The sequence below is a fragment of the Rhinolophus hipposideros genome, assembly GCF_964194185.1.
Source record: "Rhinolophus hipposideros genome assembly, chromosome: X".
NCBI classification, from domain to species: Eukaryota; Metazoa; Chordata; class Mammalia; order Chiroptera; family Rhinolophidae; genus Rhinolophus; species Rhinolophus hipposideros.
The window spans coordinates 80,411,023-80,424,831 of NC_138046.1; the positions used below are offsets into that span (position 1 = coordinate 80,411,023).

The following is a 13,809-nucleotide window of genomic DNA, read 5'->3' on the forward strand; positions in this document are numbered from 1 at the left end:
ATAATATTGCACAACAACTATACTTTAATAAGTAGATAGATAAACAAACAAACAAATAGGGCTGTTGGGTTAGGTGACCTCAGAGGAAAGACTGTCGTGGGTTACCACTAGAAATTTACAATTTGTTTTTGTTATGGTGAGGGAGTGAAGAATTCAAGAGGAAAATGTCTAAAGCATAATTCTGTATAATTATACCTGGCACACGTGGTGACAATGACTTTTCTTTCTTCAAGTGACATCTGTCTTTTCTGCATATTTGTCTCCATAAAAACCTGAATTCAAACTGATTTAGCTGTTTAGGGAGTAGCCAATCAAAGATTGAGAAAAAAATAAGGTATGTAAAATGGCATCTTCCCATCATCATTCACTAGCCCCTTCCCATTGCTTTCTATTTATCCATAATACTTATGAGTACTTATGAGTACTATTTATTGGTTTTGTTTTCCTATGTGTATCCTTCTATAACATAAGTTTCACAAGAGCTAGAATTATTTTTGTGTGTTTATTTCCTGCAACAAGCCCAATGTCTAGAATAGTACCTAGAAAATAGTAGTTAGCTCAATAAACATTTGATTAATTGATTTTTTTTTTCTGAATGAGGGAAAGAATTGTTTTATTTATGTTGCCTATCTCCCAAGTGATGGGAGGGAGAATAACCAGAGAAAGAGAAAGAGACAGAGATAGAGACAGAGAGAGTTAGTTAGTTAGTTAGTTAGTTAGTTAGTTAGTTAGTAAGTTAGTTTTAAAAAGTAGCCAAAACACATAGTTAGGATTTTTGGCAAAAGCCCTGTGCCCTTATTCCCCTGGCCCCTCATTTGGGTAAAAGAAACAACGTTTATGAACTTTTTGGCATGCAGTACCTAGCCAGGGAACCCTGAAGTCTGCCTGAAATGTAAGGTTCTGGATCACAGGTACACATGGATTCTACGTAATGTTCAGGGAGATATTATGTGCTCACTTGCTCAGAAAAAGAACCCTTGGCACAGGTCTTTCCACAAAGCTCCTGTCAGCATTCATCTCCTTGCCAGACTGGTTCTTTTGGCTCCACTTGAGCCCAAAGGAGTCATCCCGCCAGGTTGTGATGGATAGCTGCCTGCCTCTCTCTAACTAAGGAAGGACACTGAAAGGAACAGGAACAGCCTTGAAAAGCTTAACTGCTAATTCCAGAGGTCTTCCTGGCCCCACCCTTCTCTTCAGACTTTCCAGTGACTGAAAGAACATTCTGGCACTAATTAGGTGCAGGGAGCAAATAATTGGGAGATGGGAACAGCCAGTGGAGCTGCGAGCTGGCCTGGCCTGACTTGGATGACCATTTGTCCTAAATGATTCATAAGGAGAAGGAGAGGGAGAGAGAATTGACCTAATGAATTCTGTTTAGTTTTATTTTGTGCTTGTTTTCTTTGGGCATTTCCCCCCATGAAAACTAGTGTTCAACCTACTTAGGAAGTGGAAAACAATATGATGTTCCCGTCTGCATTTTGACTGAAAAGACATGTTCAGAAGGAAAGAAAAAGTAAGGTTTATTTTTCATCAATTCTGTGATCCACCCTGGAAATGTTGTCTCTTCTTGCTCTTTGGCTCTGGCTGTCAGAGGTAGGTAAAGACCCAGGAAGGACTGCTGAGGCTGATAGACGGACAGTACTTGGTCACACTTTTGAGTCCTATACTTCCCTCTCTAGCCAGGCCTAGGTCACAGACATTCAAGGTACTGGTACTAAATTCTATATTTAGCATGCAACTCTGGGTTTAACACTGAATGCATGTGCCTAATGAATGTGCTATTTTTATAATCTGTGTTGGAAAACAGTCTCAAGATTATCAGGGCTTTAAAGGCCTTTGGATATCAAAATACTTCCTATCCCATCTCTACCAAGTAGTTGTGCGGTCTCTATACACAGGATGCTCATTGTCTCACAAGACAGTTGTTCCATTATTCAAAAATGTCATTGTTTTATTGTTGTTATTTTGCTTTTGTTTTAAATTGACATACAATATTATATTAGTTTTAGGTATATAACATAATGATTCAACATTTGAATGCATTGTGAAATGATCAACACAATAAGTCTAATTACCATCTGTCACCATACAGTGTTAATAAAATATTAGTAACAATACTCCCATGATGTACATTACACCCCTATAACTGGCTTATTTTATAACTAGAAGTATGTACCTCTTGATCCCTTTCACCCATTTTGCCCACTCTCCCAAGCCCCCAACTTCTCTTCCCTCTGGCAAGCATCAATCTGTTTTCTGTATCTACAACTCTAGTTTGGTTTTATTTTGTTTGTTCATTTGGTTTTTTGTTTGTTTGTTTGTTTGTTTTCATATTCCACATATAGCTGAAATCATATGACGTTTGTCCTTTTCTGTCTGACTTAATTCACTTAGCACAATACACTCAAGATCCATCCATGTTGTCACAAGTAGCAATATTTCATCATTTTCCAGGCTGAGTAGTATTCTATTATGTGTGTATGTATACGAGTATATGTAAATGCATTACCAACTTACATTCCCACCAACACCGCCTAAGGGTTCCATTTTCTCCACATCCTTACCAACACTTTTTATTTCTTGTTTTGATGATTATAGCCATTCTGACAGGTGGGAAATGATATTTCATTGTGGTTTTGATTTGCATTTCCCTGATAATTGGTGATGTTTGACATCTTTTCATGTGCCTGTTTGCCGTGTGCGTGTCCTCTTTGGAAAAATGTCTGTTCAGATCCTCTTCCCATTTTTTTTTAAGTTGGATCGTTTTGCTGTTGTATTATATGAGTTCTTTGTATATTTTTTATATTAACCCTTTATTAGATATGATTTGCAAATAACTTCGCTAGTTCAGTAGACTATCTTTTCACTTTGTTGCAGAAGTTTTTTGTTTTATGTTGTCTCATTTGTTTATTTTTGCTTTTGCTTCCTTTGGTTTTGGAGTCAGGCCCAAAAAATCATTGCCAAGATCAATGTCAAGGAGCTTACCTCCTGTTTTCTTCTAGGAGCTTTAGGGTTTCAGCTCTTACATTCAAGTTTTTAATCCATTTTGAGTTAACTTTTGTATATGATGTAAGATAGTGGTCCAGTTTCAGTCTTTTGCATGTATCTCTCTAGTTTTCCCAACACCATTTATTGAATACACTGTCCGTTCCCATTGTATATTCTTGACTCTTTTGTCATAAATTAATTAACCATATACATGTGGGTTTATTTCTGGGCTATCTAGTCTCTTCCATTGTTTGATGTGTCTGTTTTTACGCCACTATCATACTGTTTTGATTACTATGGCTTTGTAATATGGTTTGAAATAAGTTTTATTGTTTAAAAGACACAATTCTTATATTTAGCCAGAAACCGACTCCCTTCAATTAAGTTTCTGTTTTTCAGGGTCATACAAGATAGACAGAGTTTTACTTTTTCTAGGATAAACATATACTAGACAGAAAAGTGTCTGAGGTTATATATTATTATCACACCTATTCTACAAATGTAGAAATTGTGGAAGTGAGAGATAGAATTTGAAAAATTTTGATTTGGGAGTAAGGCTAATATGTCTCTGGGGATGCTTCTTCCCATCCTGCCACAATCCAGTTAATACTAGCACAAATTCAATCACTTTGCATTATCCTGGCTTTTGACAGAAATCCTCTGAAGGGTGATCTGCTCTTGGGGAGGCTCGGAGGCTACGAAAAAGGCCATGCAAAATGACCTGATCTAAAAATATTCTGGACAATGTGTTAAGTTTTCCCAGGGGAGCCCAAGTGGTTGGGTAAAGTAAGAAGAGCAGATGTTAGGGATGTGTGGAGCACATCTTCATAAACCCCCTCAATGGGGATTTCCATTGCTTCCTAGCTGGGAGTGGAGCCAATCCTATCCCTCCCTTTCTTCTCTCTCTCTCTCTCTCTCTCTCTCTCTCTCTCTCTCTCTCTCTCTCTCTCTCTCTCTCTCTCTCTACTCTTCCATTCAGCAAGGCCACACATCCCAGTCATGCCTTCCATGACACCAAGAGTGATGGAGGGGAAGCTCAGAAACTGTGGGGCAGCCTATAGTCTGATGGTTCCTATGATAGTCAGGGCAGTCAGAGGGATAGACAGAGATTCTTCTGGACTGAGCTGCTAAACTTTCAATCTCCCCCAAATAACTCCCCCCAGTGTGGGGCCAGTTAGCAGTTGTGGCTGCAGCTATTGAGGAGAGCACCCATGTACCCAGCTCTGCTAACTCCACTTCCCCAAGACTGAAGGTCTTTAGGGTCACATTAATGAGCATATCCAACCAAGCACAGCACCATCTGCTCTCTGCTACCTTGCCATGAGTCATTTGGGTTAGAAATATGACTACAACCCTATCCAGATCTGAAGCTGATATAAGTGTTAATCAAAGAAACTACAGGAAAGGACAAATGCATAAAGACAAAGTTTAGAGCTTTGTCTATGAACTATAGTTGTGTAACAGTATGTATGGCAGACACTGCTTATTTTTCCCTTATTTCTTCTTCCCCTTCATCATATGAATAAGCTCAGAACATCATATGCAGCAAGCTCAGAGTACTGAGCTAGGTCTAAGTCCTGTGCCCGCAGGGCTCCATCTCCACACTTCTCTTTTCCCTCTTCCCCTGCTTGCGTGACTCTCCCACCTTTAGGTGAATTCAGTAGTGGGCCTCTTCGTCTTGCCTCCCTGCTAACACCTTACGAACAGCAGAGCAACAAGGATCCTGGATCACTGACCAGGGTCATTCTGTATTATCTTGTTTAAGTCACTGTTATTGTTGTTGTTCTTCTTTTATGAGTCTTCAAATATTTAAGCATATTTAAGAAATTATTATATTTACTTTGTTATATTAATATTATTAATTCTTATTGAGGTATAATTGACATATAACATTTTATTAGTTTCAAGTGTACAACACAGTGATTTGATATTCATATACACTGTGAAATGATCACCACAATAAGTTTAGTCATTGTCATTTGGAGTATCTAAAACAGCAGCCAAACTTAGAATTTAACAAACACAGAAGATTACATTAAGTTTTGGCTGTTTTCCAACATGCTATATGAGTCCCTGGATAAGTAACTTCCTCATTCTGGCCCTCAGTTTTTTCCCCATCTTTAATATGAATAGGATAAGGGGTATAATTAGATGGTCCTATGCTTGGGTTATTTGTTCTCTCTTGACCCCTATTTCCTAGTTTTATATCTGGAGTGATTTTTCGCATTTGGGATGGTGGGCTATTTCTGCTAGGCTGTGCTGCTATACTACTTTTCTATTTCTTCTACTAGAGTATATGCAGGTTGAAAAGCGAGAATCCATAGTTATATTCTAATCATGTGTCCCGTAGGCCTAGTCCAGGGCTATGCAACCCTGTCTGTATGGGCACTTAAATCAGACTTAACTATCTGAGTCTTTTAGGACCAAAAAAGTGTACTCCAGATTGCTTTCCAGGTATGCAGGAGTTAGTGTAGGGAGCTAATACAGAGACTACAGACTTATGCCTCCCCACAACCCCATACCTGCAGATCAACTATTTCTTCAGCCATCAGTGAACTGTGAAAGGCATGTGTGGGCTTCAGTAAGAGGAGAAAACAAAGCCTCATCAGTTCACTCTGTAAGGATGTGGGGAAACAGATCACAGCTCGTGGCCAGCACCTTTGTTCCCTATCTACCATGATCAGATATTTTTTTTCTTTTTTTTGGTCCTGGAAAACTCTGAAATGAGTTTATCTAATAAGGTGGTAGCACTAAGGTGTCAGATGGAATCATAAGAGAAAAAAAAGTCAACATGATCTTGAAAAAGCACAAACTACACAGCTTAGGATGGATAGGACCCTTATGACGGATAGAAAGTGTTAACAGGTGTGTTTTTTTTGTTTTGTTTTGTTTTGTTTTTGCCCTCTTTCTTTCCTCTTCAGATAGTCCAATGGTGAAATCCTGAGGCAAAGAATAGTTTTAGCACAGAGGGAACATAGAGAAAGTGATAATGGTGGGTACGGATGAGGAATTTTGGTCTATGTTTTGGTTTTAGCAGTTATTTAGTTGGAATAGACTATAATCTGTGCCTAGACATTTCACTTGATATTGAAACTATTTCTTGGGAACTAGGGTGCCTAAAAAATGCTGCCGAAGAAGTAACCATCAAAACTTTTGACAGAAGACTCTTACATATGATAGGGAACACATGGCAACAAAGGATGAGACTTTCTTCACCTTGTGTCATTTTCATGACAGCCCTGTAAGGCAGGTATCATGATACTTACTTTAAAGATGATAAAAAAGAGACATCATCAAAATGGCGGCGTGAGGTGAGCCTCTGTAAAACTCCCCTAGAATTTACAACAAATTGAACAACAATAACTCCACAAAGGTATCCCTGCACAGCAGACAGGCAAGATGAAGAGGCCCACTACTGAATTCACCTAAAGGTGGGAGAATCACACAAGCAGGGGAAGAGGAAAAAGAGAAGTGTGGAGACTGAGCCCTGCGGGCACAGGACTTAGACCTAGCTCAGTACTCTGAGCTTGCTGCATCCCGGAACTAACGCAGCTGCTGGAGAAGGAAGAACTCGACTGCTAGGGCTCCGCTTACGGCCCACAGGGCTGAGGGGACAGCATATAACACGGCTGAACCCAATGCTCATGGCAGAGACCTTGGAGAAAAGACTGAAGGAAGAAGGCTGAAATTGCAGGTTTAAGCCCTCACAGCCCAGCAAAGAACGGACACTTAGGCACTGAGACTAGCCGCCCCCTCTCTACCCTCCCAGAGCTCATCTCGCCCTCACTTGCCCAGTGTTAGAAGCAGAAAGGTAGCAGTGTCAGATCAAAAGAATAGAATATTTGCTGTTCTGAGAATTGTGGACCGCAGACACAGATTCACAGCCCAACTAGTTCCGGCAAAGGGGAGGGAGCTGTGGAGGCAGGAACGGCTGTGGTGGTGGTCGCCGCAATTGTTCTGGGCCACCTCTCACAGTTCCCCCGCCCCTGGCCCCACATATCCGGGCAGATACCTGCAGGAATAAATAGAACTGCTGAAACATACAGGCTCTGAATCTGGTGCAGAAAGACCTTTGGAAATTCAAAAGCTCTCCGCATCCCCAAGGGACGTGGCGCCCTATGACCCAGGCGAACTATTAACAGAGGAGAAGCCCGTCTTCCAGAGAATCCCCCCATTGTGTGAGAAGCTGGAATAGTGCAGAGAAAACATAGAACTACTGTGTGAGAGAGGAATAAAAAGGCTGCAGTCAGAGAGAAAATAAAACATTCTACCAACGAGTACTAGAAAACAAAAAAGACCTCTTCCTATCAACCTGTTGCAGAAGCCATTCCTGTAGATGTCTAGGAAGAGAAATAATAAATCAGTAATTGCCATGAATGACCAAGCAACAAGACAGCTCAGAAAGAAAGTGAAAAGTCTCCAGAAAAGGAACTAAAAGATATGGAAAAATGTGACTTAAATGACAGAGAATTCAAGATTGAGTTCTGAAAAAACTCAACGAGATGCAAGAAAACACAGAAAGGCAGTGTAATTAACTCAGAAACACAATCAAAGAACAACATGAGAATTTTGCGAAAGAGATTGAACTTTTAAAAAAGAACCAAATAGAATTTCTGGAGATTAAGAACTCAATAGAAGAAATTAAGAATGACATAACCAGCTCAGGTAGTAGAGTTAACAAGATGGAGGAAAAAATCAGTGACATCGAAGATACAAACCTGGAAATGACATGGATGGAAGAGGAAAGAGACTTGAGACTTAAAAGAACTGAAAGAACTCTGCAAGAACTTTCTGACTCTATCAGAAAGAGCAATATTAGAATAATGGGCATACCAGAAGGATAAGAAAGAGAGAAGGGAACAGAGAATATATTCAAACAAATCGTCGATGAGAATTTCACAAACTTGTGGACAGAACTGGATCCTCGAATCCAAGAAGCAAATAGAACACCTAATTACCTCAATCCCCAGAGGCCTTCTCCAAGGCACATTGTATTGAAGCTGTCTAAAATCAACGACAAAGAAAGAATCCTCAAGACAGCCAGGGAAAAGAAGACGGCAACCTACAAAGGAAAGCTCATTAGATTATCATCAGATTATTCAGCAGAAACTCTACAAGCCAGAAGTGAGTGGAACCAAATATTCAAACTATTGAAAGAAAGAAATTATGAGCCCAGAATAATATATCCAGCAAAGATATCGTTTCAATATGAAGGAGGAATAAAGACCTTTCCAGACATACAGAAGCTGAGGGAATTTTCTAATACACGACTTGCACTACAAGAAATACTAAAGGAGGCTATTCGACCACCATCAACAGGGACAATTTGTGGCAACATAAAAAGGGGGAGAGTAAAGGCCTGAACTGGAATATGGGAATGGAGAAAGTAAGCGTGCTAAACAAAATGGAATACTCTAAATATCAAACTTTCTTTTACATAGTCTTAAGGGTAACCACTCAAAAAGAAATCCAGAACTGAAATATATACTGTAATAAAAGAAGAAACAGAAGGAAACATCATAGAATACCACCACACAGAAATAATAGACAACAACTAAATGGTCAAGAAACAATGGAGACACAGCCTTACCAGGAAACTATAGATAGAATGACAGGAAATCCTCACGTATCAATAAACACCCTAAATGTAAAGGGACGGATTTCACCAGTAAAAAGGCACAGAGTAGCAGATTCGATCCAAAAACTAAACCCAACCATATGCTGTCTCCAAGACACACATCTCAGCTACAAGGACAAGCATAGACTCAAAGTGAAAGGGTAGAAATACACTCCAAGCAAATGGTCCCCAGAGAAAATCAGGTGCAGCCATAATGATATCAGATGAAACAGACTTCAGGGTGAAAAAGATAACAAGAGACAAAATTGGACATTTCATCATGGTAAAGGGAACTATACAACAAGAACACATAACAGTCATCAATATTTATGCCCCCAATCAGGGAGCACCGAAATATACCAAGCAACTACTAACAGAACTAAAGGGAGAAATTGACCCAAACAAGATTATACTAGGGGACTTAAATTCATCATTGACAGCTATGGATAGATCATACAAACAAAAAATAAATAACGAAATAGCAGCCACAAATGACACATTAGATGAAATGGACATAATTGACATATATAACGCACTTCATCCTAAAATATCAGACTATACATTCTTTTCGAGTGTACATGGAACATTCTCAAGGATAGACCGACCATATATTGGAACACAAAATCAGCCTCAGCAAATTTAAGAAGATTGAAAGCATACCAAGCATATTCTCTGATCACAAGGCTTTGAAATTGGACATCAACTGCGAAAAGAAAGCAGGAAAAAACACAAATACATGGAGATTAAACAACATACTTTTAAAGAACGACTGGGTCAAAGAAGAATTAGAGGAGAGATCAATAGATACATAAAAACAAATGACAATGAAAACATATCCTGCCAAAATTTTTGGGATGGAACGAAAGCAGTTTTAAGAGGGAAATTTATATAATTACAACCTATCTCAAGAAACAAGAAAAATCCCAAATAAATAAACTCATCTTACAACTTAAAGAACTAGAAAAAGAAGAAGAAGTGAAACCCAAGGGCAGCAGAAGAAAGGTAATAACAAAAGTCAGAGCGGAACTAAATGAAATAGAGAACAAAAAGACAATAGATAAAATTAATGTCACAAAGAGCTGGTTCTTTGAAAAGATTAACAAAACTGACAAATCCTTGGCTAGACTCACCAAGATAAAGAGAGAAGACGTTAATTAACAAATTCAGATGTGAAAAAGGAGAAGTTATCACAGACAAAACAGAAATACAAAGGATCATCCAAGAATATTATGAAGGACTATATGCCACCAAATTCAATAACCTAGAAGAAGTGGACCAGTTCTTAGAAACATATAGCCTGCTAAGGCTGAACCATGAAGAAAATCTAAACAGACCGATCACCAGTAACGAAATTGAATCAGTCATTCAAAACCTTCCCAAAAGCAAAAGTCCGGGACCAGATGGCTTCACTAGTGAAATCTACCAAACCTTCAAACAGGATCTAATACCAATCCTGCTCAAACTCTTCCAAAAATTGAAGAAGAGACAGTACTCCCTAATTCATTTTATGAGGCCAACATTAGTCTCATACCAAAACCTGGTAAGGACAACACAAAAAAAGAAAACTACAAACCAATATCTCTGATGAATACAGATGCAAAAATTCTAAACAAAATTCTAGCAAATCAAATACAACAATGCATTAAAAAGATTATTTATCACGACCAAGTGGGGTTCATCCCCAGGGCACAAGAATGGTTCAACATCCTCAAATCCATCAATGTGATACATCACATAAACAAAATGTAGGACAAAAATCATATGATTCTATCAATTGATGCAGAAAAAGCATTTGACAAGATACAACATTGATTTATGATTGAAACACTTAATAAAATAGGTATAGAAGGAAAATACCTTAACATAATAAAGGCCATCTATGACAAGACCTCAGCTAATATCATAATTAATGGTGAAAAACTGAAGCCCTTTGCTCTATGTTCAGGACCATGAGAGGGCTGTCCCCTATCACTTCTGCTTTTCAACATAGTGTTGGAAGTCCTTCCCAGAGCCATCAGGCAAGAGAAAGAAATAAAAGGCATCCAAATTGGGAATGAAGAAGTTAAATTGTCACTCTTTGCAGATGTCATGATGCTGTGTGTAGAAAACCCTAAAGACTCCACCAAAAAGCTATTAGAAACAATCAACAAATACAGTAAAGTTGCTGGCAACAAAATCAACGTACAAAAGTCCATTGCATTCCTATATACTAACAATGAAATCTCAGAAAAAGAAATAGAAAAACAATTCCTTTTGCAATTGCAGCAAAAAGAATAAAATACCTAGGAGTAAACTTAACTAAGGATGTGAAGGACCTATGAGCTGGAAACTATAAGACATTTGTAAAAGAAATTGAAGAAGACACAAAGAAATGGAAAGATGCTCATGGATTGGAAGAATCAACATAGTTAAAATGGCCATATTACCCAAAGCGATATACAGTTTAATGCAATCCCCATCAAAATCCCAATGGCATTTTTTAAAGAAATAGAACAAAAAAATCATCAGATATGTTTGGAATCACAAAAGACCCCGAATAAGCAAAGCAATCTTAAGGAAAAAAAACAATACTAGAGGTATTGCACTCCCTGACTTTATGTTGTACTACAGGGCTTCAATAATCAAAACAGCATGATATTGGCAGAAAAACAGACACAAAGACCAATGGAATAGAATTGAGAACCCAGAAATAAAACCACATAAATATGGACAAACAATTTTTGACAAAGAAGCTAAAAACATGCAATGGAGGAAAGACAGCCTCTTCAATAAATGGTGCTGGGAGAATTGGATAGCTATGTGCAAAAGAATGAAACTGGACTGCTATCTGTTACCATGTACCAAAATAAATTCAAAATGGATCAAAGACTTAAGCATAAGACCCGACACAATAAACTGCATAGAAGAAAACATAGGTACTAAACTTATGGACCTTGGGTTCAAAGGGCTTTTTATGAATTCGACTCCAAAGGCAATGGAAGTAAAAGCTAAAATAAATGAATGGGACTATATGAAACTTAAAGCTTCTGCACGGCAAAAGAAATCAGCAACAAAATACAGAGGCAACCAACTGAATGGGAGAAGATTTTTGCAAACAGTTCCTTCGATAAGTGGGTAATATCCAAAATGTATAAGGAACTCACGAAGCTCAACAACAAAAACCAAACAACCCAATTGAAAAATGGTCAGAAGACCTGAAGAGACTTTTCTCCAAAGAGGACATACGAATGGCAAATAGACATGAAAAAATGCTCAACATCACTAATCATCAGAGAAATGTAAATAAAAACCACAATGAGATATCATCTCACCCCAGTCAGAATGGCTATCATCAACAAGACAAATACTGACAAGTGTTAGAGAGGCTGTGGAGAAAAAGGAACCCTCATACACTGTTGGTGGGAATGCAGACTAGTGCAGCCATTATGGAAGGCAGTGTGGAGGTTCCTCAAAAAATTACAAATAGAATTACCATATGACCCAGCAATCCCTCTCCTGGTATCTACCCAAAAAATCTGAAAACATTTATGCATAAAGACACATGTGCTCCAATGTTCATTGCATCTTTGTTTATGGTGGCCAAGACATGGAAACATCCAAAATGTCCTTCGATAGTTGAATGGATAAAGAAGTTGTGGTATATATACAGAATGGAACACTATTCGGTGGTAAGAAAAGATGATATAGGAATATTTGTGACAACATGGATGGATCTTGAGAGTATAATGCTAAGCGAAATAAGTCAGACAGAAAAAGCAGAGAACCCTATGATTCCACTGATATTGGTATATAAACCAAAAACAACAAAAGAACAAGACAAACAAATGAGAAACAAAAACTCATAGACTCAGACAATAGTTTAGTGGTTACCAGAGTGTAAGGAGGGTGGTGGGAGGGAGATGAGGGTAAGGGGGATGAAATATATGATGATGGAAGGAGAACTGACTCTGGGTGGTGAACACACAATGGGATTTATAGATGATGTAATTCAGAATTATACACCTGAAATCTATGTTATTTCACTAACAATTGTCACCCCAATAAATTTAAAAAAATAAAATAAAAAATTTTTAAAAAAGATGATAAAATAGAGGATCATAAGGCAAAGGGAATCACAATCCAGTAAGAGTTTGAGTCAGAGAATCTGGGTTTGAGAATAGATTCTAAGCCTAAACTTTCCTTTATTATGTGCCTAACTGACTGCCCGGTTAACAAGTGATAAGCCTTGACTAGGAGACCAGCAGGGATGGCAACAAGCCACCGAGTGCTTATCCCAGTTTCATACTGGAAATTATCTAACCATGGCAATGGTGGTAGTGGTGGAGATAGTGGTGGTAGCTATTTTTAGTTTTTCGAATTATCCCACTTCTTTTGATATTGGAAGGCCCAGACAAATCCAGGGAACATTCATAGGTAAGCAAGAATGGACAAATAACATAGATAACACAAAGATGTTGTATAACACAAAGATGCTGGATAATAATCTAGGAAGCTTCTCTCCCCTACCCCAACCCCTACCTACACCTCTGTAAAGCATTGGTGTGGAGAAAGAAAGGATGGGGAGGCATAGTTCTAGAGCCAAATGAGAACCCACCTGGCTTCGCCTTCTTAGTCTGCTCTATGATGAGCAAAGGCTGAAAAAAGAAATGAGCATTCTATCCAAGAATGGCTCTTATTTATCATGGACTCCACTATTTCCCACCTCCTTATCAGAAACCCAACATATAGGTGAAAGGTAAACTAGGCTTCTCATAATGGTTGGAAGCTCTTCTGCTGGAAGACAATGCAGGGACAGAGACTAGAATTGAGCATTGGTTTGGGGGAAGAGACAAGCTAGCTAAGTCACCCTGGCTTTCAAGCTGCTAGATAAAATTGGAGGCAGACAGTGGTGGCTGTGCTCAGAATGTCTGATGATATAATTTTGTTCAGTTTCAAGGGAAATCAGCTGGAGTGGATCTAGGATAAGCCATGGAAGACAATATAATCCTTTCCTTCCAGTCCCTTTCATGTATAGAAAAGGGTGGTGAGATGGAGTTTTGGCTCTCCTCACCTCAAATTACATTTTCTCTGGTATCAGAAAATGACAGGAAATGAATTCATCAGTACTCTGAAAATTTTATCAGCATAGAGGGCTAATCAGCAAACTCCTGGTGACCAAAAAACACCTTCAAATCCCTTGTCTCTGCATACCTGAGGTAGTTCCT

General features: G+C 38.6%; 1 protein-coding gene across 2 annotated transcripts in view; it reads right to left on the reverse strand.

The window, feature by feature from the left end:
• LOC308494672 (vascular endothelial growth factor receptor kdr-like) overlaps positions 1 to 13,809 on the reverse strand; it is a 334,242-nt gene that overhangs the window by 176,158 nt on the left and 144,275 nt on the right. The gene's annotated exons all lie outside the window — the stretch shown is intronic.